Below are 17,025 nucleotides of genomic sequence, written 5' to 3'. Positions count from 1 at the left end.
TCAAAGCATAGAATTTCTAAAGTGCATTGCAGATTTAAAAACGCTTCCATCTTTGATCGTACTCCATCATTACCTAGCAGTTGTAAAACATGGACAGCCACTCTACTATTAACAAATTTAAATTTCCTTAAAATTGGCATTAAAAATCACTTTGAAAAAAATACATTATATTTACAAAAGAACATAAAATTTATTACAGACTGATCTGAAATTCCATCGCCAGCATGGATATCGCTACTGCTAAACTGAACTAAAGGAAAAGCAAAGAAGACATCTAATAAACAGTACCTGCTCTAAACCTAAGAAACAGAGCTCTTTCCCAGTGTCCTGTTACATATGCAAGATAGCTCCATCAACCTGCAAGTTTTTAAGGTGGCATGTAGCCTCACAGTTGATGTTTCCTCCTGAGTTTTTGCCTTCTTTCTTGAAAAAGGTGTTTAATCTGTTGAATGGCCGTTGGATGTATCGAAGACAGTTCATCAAAGAGTATGGGCTGTCTCAAAAGAACTATTTCACACAGGCTGGCCATGGGATTTTTACTGTTTGTCACATGACACAAATATCTAATAACATGTGGATTACGCCCAATAGAAATCCAGATCGGCAAAGGTCTTAGCTTAACCAAACCTTCTAAGTAGGGAAGGCACAATGCCTCATCCCAAATAAAATATGATGTAGAAGAAGGGACTGAGAGTAAACATGCACAAGAACGGTTCCCTCCACTTGCATACTAGAACATTTTGCATAAATCCATACCCCAACACTACAAGTAGCCATCCGTGCACACTGTCTATTATGCACCTCCAAAAGTAGAATGGTTGGTTTTCCTCCTAGAGCGCAAGACATATTAAACATGGCACCCAATGAAGAATTGAAAAATATCCCTAGGTAACGAAAATTAGATACTATCACCAGTCAGTTGTTATCAATGGTGGAAGTGTGCTCCTCTGAAGATTTAGGGCCGCAGGCTTTTGTGTGTGATTTGGTCAAATTGGTTGCCAAATCTAATTTTGCCATGAACCTTGAAAAAGCCCTAATTAAAGCACAAAGACTTAAATGTACAAGCTAAAAGAGCTGTGCCTCCTGCATTCGGAAGTTCCACAATTGCAGAATCGATTATCAGTCTCTGATTTGCATGGAATGTAGTCGTCCAAGAATTTAGCTGAAGCGTCAAGAAGAGGAATTGGACCATAACCACTATGTTCTGTCCTGCTTCCCATTTTGTATATCGGGACTATTATCGAAGTAGCCCCCAGGAACTGGGCAACTGTGTAGTTGCAATATTATTAAAAACTTTCATCCAAAGGGGTGCTCACACTTACAAATTACATTTGATTAAATTGATGAGCATCTCGTCAATTCTGTGGGCCTTACTGGCAAAGCTCTGATTAATAGCTTTAATCACCTCATCTACTGAAAATATAAGTTTAACAAGTACACTGGGAAGTTATGTAGAATAGGGTGGAATATAGGAATTGTTAGCAAGGCTATAAGTAGCCCACTGTGATCCTGTAACATGGCAGCTCATTACAGATCTTGAGCAGGTATTAGATCTGAGAGAAGTGATGGCAAACCAAAATAATTAGGGCTTTTTCTGGTTTGCAGCAGATACCAAACAAATACAATTCTCACATTATGGCTTATTTCTTATTTTATAACTAATTTATACTGTATATGAGTGGTACAGACCTTCACAATAACTGATCTTGAGGTGGAAGAAGGTTCCAAGCTCATCGCAGAGGTCTTAGGACGAGGTGATGTCTGTGGCTTTGCTGCATGGGTTGGTGAAATCATGAAAGACACTGAAGAGTTCCTTGGAGTTGGTGGAGTTGGCAAGGATTTTGTTGTGGATGAAGTTCCTCTTGGTGGTTCTAATTTGGTTGTGGTAGTCCGTCATGGCGTCCTTGTAGATAGTGTGGTTTTCATTTGTCTTGGTGTTTCTCCAGTTCTTCTCCAGGCATCTGTAGGTGTGCCTGGCTCCTTGGAAATCGGTGGTGAACCAGGAGGCTTTCCTGGGGTGCTGTTTGTCAGAGTTGCGTAGTGGGGTGAGCTCATCTGTGCAGTTGGAGATCCAAGTGTGGAGTCCTCTGTCTGCGCCGTTTGCGTTGGATGCCCAGGTGTGGTTGTTTCGGGTAAGTGTGAAGTTAAGTTGCTCATCGGTAACCTTGCTCCAGTTCCTCCGTGGTGGGCATGGGGCTGGTTTGGGTGTCTTGGGTTTGTCGACAGCGAAGTGTACGCAGTGGTGGCCAGTCCATGGCAGTTGCATTGTGTGGCTGAAGTGATGCTGTTTCCTGCAGCGAAGATGGGGTTGAGGGCGTGTCCTGCTCTGTGGGTCGGTGTGGTGATGAGTTGTTTAAGTCAGATGTTGGCGAGCTCAGGGATCGATGTGAAAGGATACGAGTAAAGGCGTGCCTCAGCCTTTTGAAAAAGAGTTATTGATGGCTTTGAGGAAGTCACCTCCTGCTAAGCCCCATTCAAATATGAATTTTTAATTTAGTCACAGTTTTGCAACTCTGGCTGATGATAAAAACTCTATTGTTGATTTACCTTGCAAAAGCCAGAGACAGAACCCTGTTTCACATGCTCATTAAAAATAAGGTGTTTTGTGAAGTTGTGAGTAAACTTACACAAAAAGTAAATGAGTTAGAGCAATGAAACACACAGAATACCAATTTAGTGCACGCACACTCAGCTAATAATAAACTCTTTCAATTGAAAAAATGACCCTTGTTACTGCCTAATCTTCATAACGGAAGTAACAGACCAAATTAAAGGTACTGTTCAAATACAAACTGTTGCATGCAGTCATGGAATAACCACCAGGAACCATGATGAGTATTCAACAAGTTGAGGTTTATTCTTCCGAAGGACCCACAGCCTTTCTCCAGCAAGTAGCCTCATAGAATGAATGCAAGTTACATCAAGCATTCCATAAAACCATGTCATAAGCCATGTCATATTACATTCCATACACACAAAAGCTCCTAACTATACAGGTATAAAACACCATCTCCCCATCTCCCTTTTCACAACAAAGCAAAATAAATACAAACAAAACAATACCTAAGAAAAGTCAAAAAGATAAACTATATGAAAATAACGCAATCTCCAGAAAATAATACTAGTTTACATTACCTGACATAATCTTTGAATCTGATAGGGATTGAATCAACTTCTATTACCATTTTCACCATCACCAATACCATCCCTTGGGATCCCAACGCTTTCAACCTGCAATTTCTTTCTTCACTCAGCTCGCATGTATCACAAACACCATCATTTAACACACCCAAATGAAACCACTCTCTCTGACCTTCATCATCATCATGTTCCACTCTGTCTTTGATATTATTCCTAATATCTGATTTTGCAACAATAGCATTTTTGTTCCACCAACCTTTATATCCTAAAAGCACAGCCCATCTAGTCACTCTCTCTACTTTGGTAGTTTTGGAAAATCTGAACTCACTATTCATATCCTTCATGGGCTTTTTAACTAATATCCAATTGCCTGGCACAACCTTCTTTACATTAACATGCTTCCCTTATTCAAAATTATGTTTAACAAAGTTCTGTTTGGTTCTGACATGTTCAGGCACTCTTTCAGATTCAAACCACAACCACCAAATCCATGCTTTTTACTCAACCACGCAGGATTGAGACTAGAAATACGCTTTCTCTCTCTCAACAGCTCAAAAGGTGCCACTCTTGTGGTACTATGTGGCATGATATTATAGCTCAATACCTTCTTCTGTAGATGTTTACAAACATTCAGTTGTTTGCTATAGCTGTCTGCACACCCTCTTTCAGTAAATGGTTCACCGTCTCAACAAATCAATCTGAGGCAGGGCTATATACATGAACTCTGACATTTTTCACCGCATGTTTCTTGAAAAACACAGACATTGTGTCCCAATATCTCAATTTTCTTTGGCAGTCCCTCTACTTGAAATAACTCCTCTAAAAACTCAACAGCCAAACAATCATTAGTCAAATGCAAAATAAAACCATTTAGAAAAGCAAACCACTTCAGAAATCAAATACTTGTTCTCGTGTCTTAAAAATATTAAATGGCTCAGAATAATCTATGCCTATTTTCTCCCATGATCCATTTGGCCCATCCACAGGACACAATGGAGTAGTACCAACCCTCCAATGTTTATCAGAACATAAACACTCATTTATCAACATAAACTGTTACTTGGCCATCAGTACCAGGCCACCAGTAATGCTGTTGTCACGTGGCCCATGGGGACAATGTTGTTTCCTTAAGTTAGCATAAGCACACTGCAAACTGTCCACTTCTTTGCACACGTTACTACATAAGTGGATTTTGTAAACGCTTCTTTTGATATTTTCATGTGAGAACCTGTTGTTATGTTAATGCTTTGCAGGTTCCTGGGATTAAGTATGAACATTGTGAACAAGGTCAAACAACAGTGCCCCTTGTTATTCTGTTCTGGTCAGACCCTAGCACCTAGACAAAACATACAGATGCAGCTTTTGTTTGGGAATACGTACTTTGGTCTCATTGGAATACACAGAGAGGTAGGACACACTTGGAGAGGGACCTTTCCAGGGAGAAGAGCATGACAGCACCTATGATGTAGAACATTGTCTATAGACTGAGGTGCAGGGTCTGCAGATAACACCCAGAGATCTTCTAATATATAACCATCCTGCGTCTGTGCACGGGGAGGGAGGTTAGGCTACTCTGTCTCTCACTATGGCAGCTCCTTTTATGATCTATGGATTACTTGCTATGCTGACCGTATTTGTGTTATGCATCTTTCTGCCTATTGTTGCACGTGTACTGCATTACAGAGCATGTTAATTAAAATAAATATTTTAAACTTGCTCATGTCTCTGTCAGATCTTATTGTGGACAAGTACAAGAGTGTGAGCATGAGGGTGTGTCCTCAGAGAGTCGGGAGTGTTGTGTCTAATCACTTGTTCCTCTTTAGGCGAGTAGGAGGGCAAGTGACACACTATAGCTAGTCTGTCTCATGGGTACTAAGGTGGTAGGGAGAATCAGTCCCTATATACTAAGGTCTCATATTCCTATGCATAGTTCTGTGTTTGTGCAGAATCCCTGCGACAGGGTGCCGCCAATGTTTGGTCTGGTACTTATTCACTGGACCCCTGAGTAGCGCTTGTGCTCATTCACAATACCTGCAATTGTAGGGTACACCTATTGCTGCAGGTTTTTCAAGCTTGAATCTTAAAAGGTTCTACGATCCATTTTGTGCTACCAGTTTCCTTGACTTTCTATAAAATATGGCACAACCAGTCGCTATTGCGGAGCATAGCCGAGCGGCTGTTACGCAACATTTGACTAACCACTGGGTCCCCAATGCGGGAGCAACCTTTATTTTTTTCATGCGTACACAGCCGCTGCACCTATGGCAGCGTATCGTCCTTATGCATTTATTGAGGTTCCATTAACGCCCTGGGAGCATACCAGTTGGTTTAATGGCATCTTTCCTCACAAAGTGTCTTTTGCTCCATTAGGCCTTCTATCTATTGATGGGGCTACTTGGCCTGTTTTGGCAGGTTTAACACCACATCCCAATTATTTCAATGTTACTATCGTGGAGATACATTTGCTATATACACAATTAGTTCATCTTCATAGGCGTATCATACAGTTTATGTCTTGTGCACTTTTGGCAGCTCTGGCTGGAGCTGCTGCCCAGTTCAGGGCGGAGGTATAGTGATTATTCCCGTCATGATTAACTCAATGATTGGCAAACGTCCTCAGAATAGTTAGGATCTTCCATTTTGAACAGCACAGAAAATGGAACAGATTGAAGCTGTTTTCCAGCACACAAACCCTGTGGAGAAACAAATCTATGACAAAATACCGAAAACAATAAAATCGACCTACAAAATTATTGAATACTTAATATCGATGACAAATAAATCGGACTCCTATATTTAACTAACAAACAACATAAATATCGAGTTAACAATATCGTTAAACTCAAATATCGACCACAAAAAAATCGTAAGCACACATTTCGAAATCAATTATATCGACAGTCTTAAATAAATATAGCACATATCTAAAATATCGTAAACAAAAATATAGACATCAATATTATCGACAATACATATATATCGACAGCTAGAAAATACAAATAAATTCTTGATTTACACACTATAATTGCAAATAATGATATACACACTCAAAAAATGTTATATACATAACAAACACAACTAAAACGAAAAATTCACAATAAAAATAAATAAGCATACTAAATAAACTGAAACATTTTAAATAAACACACTTAATTTATAAAACAATTATAAACAATATAACACCTTTTCAAAAACAACATACCTTTAAAAGACCTTTCATAAAATGAGAAAAACACTGCAAAATTCGACGTTGTAAATTCACATACAATTTAAATAATTAAGAAAGCAAAAAAAATTCAAAGTAACCAATAGAAACACATTTAAATATAACTAACCAATAAAAATTAACAACTAATTAAATACTCACTATATAAAGAACTAGACTGAAAACTCTCACACCTTCAAGGGAAGAAACAAGGAGAAACTCTTCCACATCTGCTACAACTTTAAGGACTGATTTGAAAACGAGACAACAACAAATATCAAAAAGTAAGTAAATAAAACTTTAAAAATAAACTAACAATTTACTTGTAACCTGCCTTTCATCATCAAAACATAAATACAAATGTATATTTTTATCTCTCTATATAGCCAAAACAGACCCAACTACTTAAAACAGAAGTACATTTTCTACCTACAAAAACAACAAATCTAAAAAGTAAGTATACTATTCCAACACCTTAAACACCAAATAAAAAACAACTAAACAGCTAAAATGTTCCAAGTATGAAACAAATGCCATTTTGATTTTTAATATTTCCTAAAAATGTTAACACATTTTTTAAACACAAATAAAATAAATCTAGTCTTTGAAAAATACTAAATGTATATAAAAATAAAATTCAACACATAAAATACATATGACGTTCTTTCCACAGCCAACTGAATAAATTAAACAGACAATTCTTACAAGAACATCAACATTGAAGTGCAAAGAAACAACACTTGGTAAGTATATATTAAAAAGCATATGTACTACTAATAATGCTTAATATTTAACAAATTCTAAAGTTAACTTAATGAAACAACTTGTCTATTTTCTTAAATACTTTTATGAAATGCTTAAAAAAGAAAATTAATATGCTAGTCATAAAACATTGAATCCTACAAATTGCGAAAACCAATAAAACATTTAAACATGAACTAAAATGTAATTCACTTTTTTCCACAGATCACTAACATACAAAAGAGCATCAACCAAAGAAGAACAAAACTACATGCAAAGTCTACTAAAATATAATTGGTAAGAATATATAAAAAATGCATATACTATTAATAATGCCTAAAAAATAAAAACATTTGCCTATAATATTTTATATATTTTTTCTAGAAATAAGAAATCCACAATGACTGAAGATGCAAAATTTATTACATCTCAAAAAGGCAAATTTCTGTTATGCTATATGGGGTATATTTATACTCAAGAGAAACAAAAAGACCTTAAAGTAAATTAGAAATGTACAAAGTATTACAGTAATACATGTTATAGTCATGCCACAACTAGGGAAACAAGTGTGATAAATACAACTGAACACAGTCATCCACCTAATCTATCAGAAATAGAAGTTAGATCTACTATGGAAAAAATTAAAGAATTAAGCAGTACCTCAGAACTACCAACAAGTGTAATACTTAAAGAAGTACTTCCTAAAGTACCTAGAGAAGCTAGAGGTCAACTACCAACAATAGCTTCTATAAAAAGAACTATAACTAGAACTAAAAAATCTACAAGACCAACAATACCAACACCTAAAACTTTTGAAGAGATAATAATTCCCCCTGACCTTACCGTAACTCATAATGACGAACCTTTTATCTTTTATGATAACAACAATAAACATAAAAGAATAATTATGTTTTCTACAATAGATAATATAAATAAATTAAAACAAAGCCAAAAATGGATGGTGGATGGCACCTTTAGTATATGTCCCAAAGCATTCTACCAATTATATACAATACATGGACAATACCATAACACCTGCATTCCATTTATCTATTGTTTGTTGTCAAACAAACAAACTTCAACATACACAGAAATGTTGAACAAAATAAAAGAAGAAACATCAGACTTCTTTCACTTAAAAATAATAATTGACTTTGAACAAGCCATGATAAATACCATCCTTAAAATATACCCTCACACATCCATGCAGGGATGTTACTTCCACTTCAATCAATGTCTATGGGGACATTTACAAAAATAAACACTTTGGGGCTCATTAGGATGGCGGGCGGACTTTGTCCGTCCGCCACCCTAACGGAGAACGGGACCGCCCGCAATAAGGGCGGGGGTCCCGTAAGGGGAATTAGGATGTGCCCGCCACAGTGGCGGGCACATCCTACATGTTTTGCATTGTGGCGGGCGGTGCTCTCTGCACCGCCCGCCACGATGCAAAACATAAGAGAACGCATTAGCATATGCAAAGCGGAAGGCACCGCGCGGTGCCTGCCGCTTTGCATATGCAAATGTGGGGGGTACATCCTCCCCCTAAGCTGGCGTCACCTGGGGCACTCGCAGGGGCCCCCATAGCCAACACCGCCTGCCTTTCCGTGGCGGCATTGCCGCCGCGGAAAGGCCCCTTAATGTGGACATTGTAATAGGGCTGGCGGTGTCCATAGGACACCGCCTCCATATGATTCTATTACCTATTATCTATTACCTATTATCTATTCTATTCTATAAAGCTGCGGACGGTCTTTCCGTCCCCCGCTGTCTCTACCGCCATCCTAATCTGGTGGGGGGAATGCAGGCATGGATGTCTGGCGGATTGCCTCCGCCAGGGTGGCGGTGGCCACCACCACCCTGGCGGAGGCAATCAGTTCGACATCCTAATGGGCCCCTAAGTGTTGATTATGCAACCAACATGACATTCGCATACCAAATAAAACACCTAATAGCCCTAGCATACGTGCCAGTCACAGACGTAGCTGAGCACTAGAACATACTAATAGAAAGTCCATTCTACACCAAAAATGAACAAAAACTAGCTCCCCTTTTAGACTATTTCGAGGACACCTGGGAGGGGCGACTACACAGATCAGGCCATCGACGACAACCAAAGTTCCAAATACCTTGGTGGAATGTATATCTATCAACACTAAACCAAGAAGCAAAAACTAACAACGCAGTGGAGGGTTGGCATAATGCCTTCCTATCTTCAACAGGCCGAACTACTCCTACCCTACACAAACTCCTAATAGCAATCCAAAAAGAACAAAGCTTTCAAGAACTAAGGGTGTCATTAGGATGGCGGGTGGTGTTTGCCCGCCCGCCATCCTCATGGTAATAGGGACCGCCCGCCATAAGGGTGGGGGTCCCGTGGGGGGTATTAGGATGTGCCCGCCACAGTGGTGGGCACATCCTGCATGTTAAGCAATGTGGCATTGCCGCCGCGGAAAGGCCCCTGCATGTGGACATTGTAATATGGATGGCGGTGTCCATAGGACACCGCCACCATATTATTCTATTACCGCCGCGGTCGCAAGGTGACCGCGGCAGTATCCACCGCCATCCTAATCTGGCGGGGGGAATGCAGGCATGGATGTCGGGCGGATTGCCTCCGCCAGGGTGGCGGTGGCCACCGCCACCCTGGCAGAGGCAATCCGCCCGACATCCTAATAGGGCCCTATGTGTTTGCAAGTGGTTTGATTCCCCCTCTAGCGGATTGCAACACTTGGAGGGTTGTGTTTGTATCAGTGTATACACTGTGCTTTGGCACCCCTTCCATTAGTGTTCTGCTGAGCATTCTTAAACAAGGACAGTATGAACACAGGCCTTACCCAGCCCTGGATTTGGGAATGAGATTAGTGGGAATGTTCCCTATTATCTCTGATATGATTCTGGCTAACATTAAAAGTGAAGCAGTTTGTTGCCTACTGGCGGTGGCTGATGTGGATCAGCAGTGACAGTTGCCAATTTTTATTGCAGATGTCTATAAATCCCTTGGTTGCAATAATTTGGGAGTTAAGCCATTTACTCAAGCACAAAATAAGCTTCCTCTGGACAAGGAGGGTAAACCAGTTTTTCATAAGAAGGGCTGGAACTAAAATTGGCAGCAACAGAAGCCTAGGTCCCGTGCAGGTTTGCCTTCACCTGACTCTGCAGAGCGTAGATATGATTTACGTGACCGCTCTACACTTAAAACACCTGAGAGGAGTCAGGCTCCTGATCCCCGTACTCCTCGTTCCTTTCAGGAATCATCTGAATCACAATCTGGCGGAGGAGTACGACAGGATCGCAGACAGGGCGATTCCACACAACAAAGGTGAGAGCCGTGGCACCAGTTTGACGTAAAAGTCAAACGGGAGGAACCACCTAAGTACCGTACCCCATTTCAGAAGAAAAAAGTTGCCGCTTTGACTTCGAAGTATGTTCCAGATGGTGAGAACCCTCCTCCTGGACAGGAGTTGAGCTTTAACTCTCCTCGACAGTGCAGTGGAAGTTACCATAGTTCGGCAGGCACTCCACCAGTGTCTGGAGGGGAAAGCAACTGATACTTTTATTACTGTTCAAACCGCCCACTCCCGCATAGCACCCCCGATAGGGTTTACCACGTTGGACTTCAAATTAAAGGTGATATTAAACACACAATAAAAGCAGTCTTTTGGGAAAATGTGACTTCTTCTTATGACACTTTGCTGGCCGAGGTTGATTGGGCTCCCCCGTTTGGATTCGCTCTCTCTTGGGGCGAGGATGTTATTTTACCATCTTTTTCTCAATATGACCGAGAGGAGACTAAACAAGCTTATGCTTCAGAGTATACTTTGACCTTAGCTCCTTCTTTGTATCGCAATCAGTTGGTTTGGGATAGGGATTCACCTTTGCATGTAATTCCTTTGAAGTCTACACCTCAGCCTCAACCGCAGTATCCCTTAAGGGGCCGATTCCGATTCGGGAAAAAACGCTCCGAATGGCCGTTCGGAACGTTTTTCCCGTACGAATTGTACCCTGCAATGTCCCCCGTACGTACGATGAAGTACGATTCGTACCAGGAGCCGTACAGAGACCGTACGACTCTAATCTCCGTACGATTCTCCCTCGGAACCCGCTGTACGCGACATCTGTACGGTTCGCGGCTGGTTTTTACGACCCAGCAAGTACGATACGTGTTGGGTACGCACCGTACGACCCTTTTTCTACGGGAGCTGAAAACAGCCGTAAAAGCAGAGTTCACACTGAAACAGGTACGGAACGGCCCCCCCATGATCGCAGGGGTACGCACCGTACCCCTGCGATCATGGGGTGTACGAGCCGTACCCCATGTACGATGGGTGTACGAGCCGTACCCCATGTACGATGGGTGTACGAGCCATACCCCATGTACGATGGGTGTACGAGCCGTACCCCATGTACAATGGGTACACCATCGTACATGGGGTACGGTTCGTACACCCATTGTACATGGGGTACGGCTCATACACCCCATGATCGCAGGGGTACGGTACGTACCCCTGCGATCATGGGGGGTATGGACCGTACGGTGTGTATGTGTTTGTGTGCTTTTCCGTACGACTTGCCCTTACCTGACGTGGACCGTACAAATCACGTCCTTATACCCCAGTCCGGATCGTACTCGTCGGGTCGTATGGCATGTGTACGAGTCGTACGGCATGTGTACGAGTCGTACGGTTCACGGTTTCAGTCTTGCAATACGTACGGATCGCGACGATTCGGACGGATTCACGGAATACGGATCGTACTACGCGACTCGGACGGACGGAGAGGGCTCCGGTTACAAATCGTATGGATGTTTTTTTTCCCGAATCGGAATCGACCCCTAAATGTGATGCTAAAGCATACGTTAGTGACATTCTGACAGAATTGGATTATCAGGGTCTTATTGAACCCTGTGTGTCATCAATGAACAATCCTCTTTTTCAAATATTGAAACCGGACGGTTCATATTGTATAGTTTTACACTACAGACATCTGAACTTTGCAGTACAGAACACACAGAGCTCTGCATTAGTAAATAACATTGTTCGTAAGAAGTTCAAAATGACTTTCGAAAGGATTTTTCAGTCGATGATATTTACTTGATTGACGATGAATTAAATCTGCCTCTTATGCGGTGGATCACATAATTACACATTTTTCGACTTTGGGTTACAAATGTAACTTTGTGAAGTCCAATATTGCCTTTTTGGCAGTTCTTTTTCATGGTTATGCACTGAATAATGAAGGTTGGGGTTTGGCACCCCACTTTGTGGAGCAATGTGCTCAATTGCAACCTACTTCTACCCTCAGAAAGTTACAGTCTTTGCTGGGTTTCTTGAATTTTGATAGAACTTACATTCCTGATTATACTGAGCATATCAAAATGTTCGATTCTTTGATACAACCCTCTTTCTCATCTTCCTGTTGGCTTCTGGAACACACCATAGTTCTACAGTCTTTGCAGACTGATCTGCTTGCTACTCAACTCATGTTAACACACGATAATGCTACGAATTTGGTCATAAGGATTGTACCATGGTCATTAGGTTTCATTTATGTGACTTTTAATGAAGGGACATGGTTCCCATAGCTTATAAATCGCATTTGTATCCTCCTGCTGAAATGCGTTTTTCTTCTATCGAGAAATTTTGATGGCAATTCTGAAGGAACGCTTTCTAACTTAAGGCAAAAGTATTCTCATGGTCTCGCCTGTGCCCACTTTGGAAGCTGTCACTAAGGTGAGCGTGCCCAAGTCTAAAGCTCTGCATCCTCCTTGGATACAATGGGCTAGTTCTTTGACATCCGCTGATGTCAATCTCATTTTTGATCCTTCATCGCAGACACACACATTTTTACAATACAAACACATTCAACCTCTTCCTTAGTCCCTGTTTCCTCTTCATCAGTATAAATGTATCATCTACAATGATGGATCTGCACAACCAGCAATTGGTTCTAAACTTGCTTATTCTGCTGCCTGCACTATTGTGGCAGGCATGATCCTCCCAGGTTCACACACAGTTCCTTGGGGATTGTACGGCGCAATTGGCTGAGTTACGCGCTTTACTATTAGCCCTTAAGTTTGCTGATTCTGAAGTGCCCACTCTTGTAGTGTGTGATTCCTTCTTCTGTGTACAATCCTTTATTGATAACCTCTTCTTCTGGAAACAGAATGATTTTTGTGATTCTAGAGGTAGTGCAAAGAAGCATAAAATTCTTTCGGTCTGGGTGGCCACTCTTAAGTAGCGTTTGCTATTCACTATTATAATCCATACATTGGGCCATCAACATGTGGGAGCACACGCTGTTGCTAATTCTATGTAACAAAACAACAGTGTCTCAACCGGCAATCATGAGCGAGGACAATTACAAAGATTGTATGAATTGCTTAAAGGAGGGGGAGAAGTATGGGAGACCACAAAAAGGTTTCATAAAGTATAGAGTATTATTTAAAAAGTAGTTGTATCAGTACTACAGTACAATTTTACATGAAGTAACCATAACACACAAGTGTGCACAGAACGTGCCAGTGACGGTGAATGGCGTAGTGACACGGGGTGAGAAAATAGCGTGAACGGCGTATAACAGTAAAAGCAAGGAATTAAGTGGTCAATGATACAATGCAGATATGTACAAGGTAGGATTTTTGATTTGGACTGAATTGATTGACCACATTAACACCACAGTTTGCGCTGAATAATCGACGGTATTTCAACCTGTTCAATTCCAGGTCATCATCAGGACAATGGTTACTAATTACAGTATAGTGCTGTGTGCTTTCTGACAGGGGAAGTTGAAGTTCAGAGATAGTATGTAGTGTGGTACCGGGACCTGAATTAGTGGGTAGCGAAGTTTCAGGTAGGAATCCGATAGTTCAGGAGGCAAAGCTAATTGTCCTCGCTAATGATTACTGGTTGAGACACTGTTGTTTTGTTACATACCCCACCCGGTCTTACCTGGGTTAACGGGTTTACTCCTGTGCTTTGAATTCCTGATGTTGCTAATTCTATGGCATATGAAGCAGCCAAATCTGCAGTAGCCACATGCTTAGTAGCAGCTGTTACTAGGTCCAAGACAAAAATTGATGATGTTATTTTGGCGACTATCACTGCGACAAAAGAGGAGACAGTGTTTTCCCAGGGATTCCCTGCTTGTTATACTTATCACTTGACTATTGACCAAGTTCCATTTGTGATTATTCCCTCCATTGGTGATCGTTTGATTCCCAACGAGGACTTCAGGCTTTTGCTTATTGTGGCTGCCCATGAAGGAATGGCTTCTGCACATGAAGGGGTGACAGCCACAATTTCTCTTTTACAGCAACGTTATTGGTGGCGCGGCTTATACCAGCAAATGTGTAAATATGTTCTTTCATGTGACAATTGTCACCAGATTAAGCCTTCTACTGTCTCGCGACCACCACACACTCAACTCTTCATTTCTAATCAACCATTCAGTTGTATTTATCTTGATCACTGTGGTCCATTGCCATCTGACAATGCTTTCAGATATATTTTGTTTGCAGTGGATTCATGCACTAGATTCCTCTGGGTTTGGCTGCAGTGCTGTGCTGACGCTCATCCTGTTACAAAAGATTTGCATGTCTTTGTAGGAACATATGCCTGTGTTCACCTTCGATTCAGACCAAGGTCCAGCTTTTGCCTCTAATGCTTACCATGATTCAATTAAGTCAATGGAGGTACAGGTGCATTTCTCGTCTCCATATTGGCCTGAGGGCAATTCTGTTAAAAAGCGGATGAACCGTGATTTAAATCAATCTTTAACAACAAGGGTATTAGGTACGGGCAGGGGCAGATTAACTCATCTATACGGGATTCAACGTGCACTCAATAATCTCCCTTAAAGATCTCTGGGTGGGTGGACCCGTATGAAATGCTCTTTGGCATTAAGATATTTGTACCTGACCTTGATGGTCTAGACATTGTGGCGGCTGCTGCAACCTTTGATTTAGATAACCATTTTGCTATGTCACAGGATCTACAAAAGAATCAAGATGCTCTAGCAAAAATGCATCTGCTATCGCTGACAGATACAGCAGTGTTGGCCCCTGTTTCTGGTTGGCTTCCTAAAGTTGGAGACCTAAACTGGGAAAAAGTAGTGAACAAAAAAAAATGTGGACCCTCCTATTGTGCTCCGCTCCCAGTCTTGGGCTGAAGGGCACTCAAACTGTAATTTTACCTCCACTTCCTGGATGCAAAGATAACTGTTTCATTTCCGTGGAACATGCCAAACTACACCAAATGACCGATTCTCAATATCATGCCTATGAGCGTTTCAAGCCTGAATGTTACGCTCCAGCAAATGACTACAGTTTTTCCTGAATCTCTGCAAAATGTGGAAGGGGAGCTGGAGTCTCCAGTTGATTTATTGGCAGTTTTACGTTCAGTGCCTGTGATGATGGAGAATGAGTATTTTTTCCTACCAGTGGAACTTGCAGGTGCTGTCCCATACACTTTTCTACATTTGCCTTCCAACAATGAGCAGCCTCCACTGTTTCAGCTAAGTTCTAGCGGTAACCATTTTGACCAGGATCATTTTTCTTCATTACATCTTTGTTGTCTTCGTTTACTGCTGTGCCTCCTAATCGGATTTGTGTCTTCATCTCCTGTTTGAAGAGCACATACCTGGTTCCTCCATGGACTTACATTTGGATCTTGTTGTCAATGGTGTTCCATTTCATGTGATTGGTTTTGTAATTGTCTTCTTTCTTTTGAATAATGGATACTAACTACCTGAACGGTCTGCTGTGGAACTGGATGATGGGCTACTGGCCCCGCATACTTCCTTGCATAAAATGAAAATATGTCAAACATTGGTTAATATTTCTGCAGTTGCGATCGCCAATGGCATTGTTTGGGACAAAGTACCATTCGATGTATATGGTCCGACAGAGACCTTGCAAATTCCATATGTCTTCTGTGTTTCTTTGGGAGATATTGTCTTACCTGGAATTCATTCAGATGATTGAGATATCAGTGCTGTTAATTCTTTGTTTTCGGCTTTACAATATTATACTGTTTTTGATACGGAGGATCTATACTTGAATTCGGCAAATTATGCAGATCTATTTTGTTACCCACATTATGGGCATACTTTTCTTCATAAATCCAATATTCAAAGACCCACTATCAATAATACACAATGGGAGCATTGTCCAACCCCTTCTAAAATAAGTTCCGTTAAACAAAAAAAATGTATATATTGTACAGGTTACAATTTATCTGACCCGGCATCATATTATTTTAAATTGAATGGCCCTAGATTCAACACATATATGCTTATGCAGACTAAATTAATTTATTCTTCATCATTGATTGATGGTCTGTCACTGAAGGGTTACGATTTTTGGAAAAACACTTTTGATTTAAAGTCTATTTGGGGCACTAAAGTTTGGCAAATGCAGGGAAGTGAATCCTTGCAATATGCGTGTTTAATACAATCTCAAATTTTATTTCTAAATAAGAGGGTTCAACAAACTACCTGTTTCGGTTTGGCCACAGTTTAAAATCTGAATGCTCCTTCTATTCCGTCTTTGGCTCCATACGAGTAGTGGAGCATACATACTAAGTATACTATTGAGGACTTGACTCAGATAATACAGAATGTCTCTTTTAACTCGTCAATTATACGTCAGGAGGGTTGGGTATTGTGGCCTACAAACACCGATACTTGTCATTTACGTTTTTTGAATGTTACTAGGGGTTTTACCCAAATTAGACCTGATCCTCGTTACCCTAATTTGCATAAGGTTACCACTTATTCTGTTGGAAAATTGTGTCAACAGTGGTTGGAACATTCTACATTAACATCTCTGAAACATCATGTTTCCCTTTTAACAGGTGACACTAATCTTTCTGATTTTCTGCTAGGTCCAAAATCCCCTCGCAGTAAACGTTTTGTGTATGCTGCCTATAATGAATTTT

The sequence above is a fragment of the Lissotriton helveticus genome, chromosome 5_1 (genome assembly GCF_964261635.1).
Source record: "Lissotriton helveticus chromosome 5_1, aLisHel1.1, whole genome shotgun sequence".
NCBI classification, from domain to species: domain Eukaryota; kingdom Metazoa; phylum Chordata; class Amphibia; order Caudata; family Salamandridae; genus Lissotriton; species Lissotriton helveticus.
Note: the sequence above shows the minus strand (reverse complement) of the source record.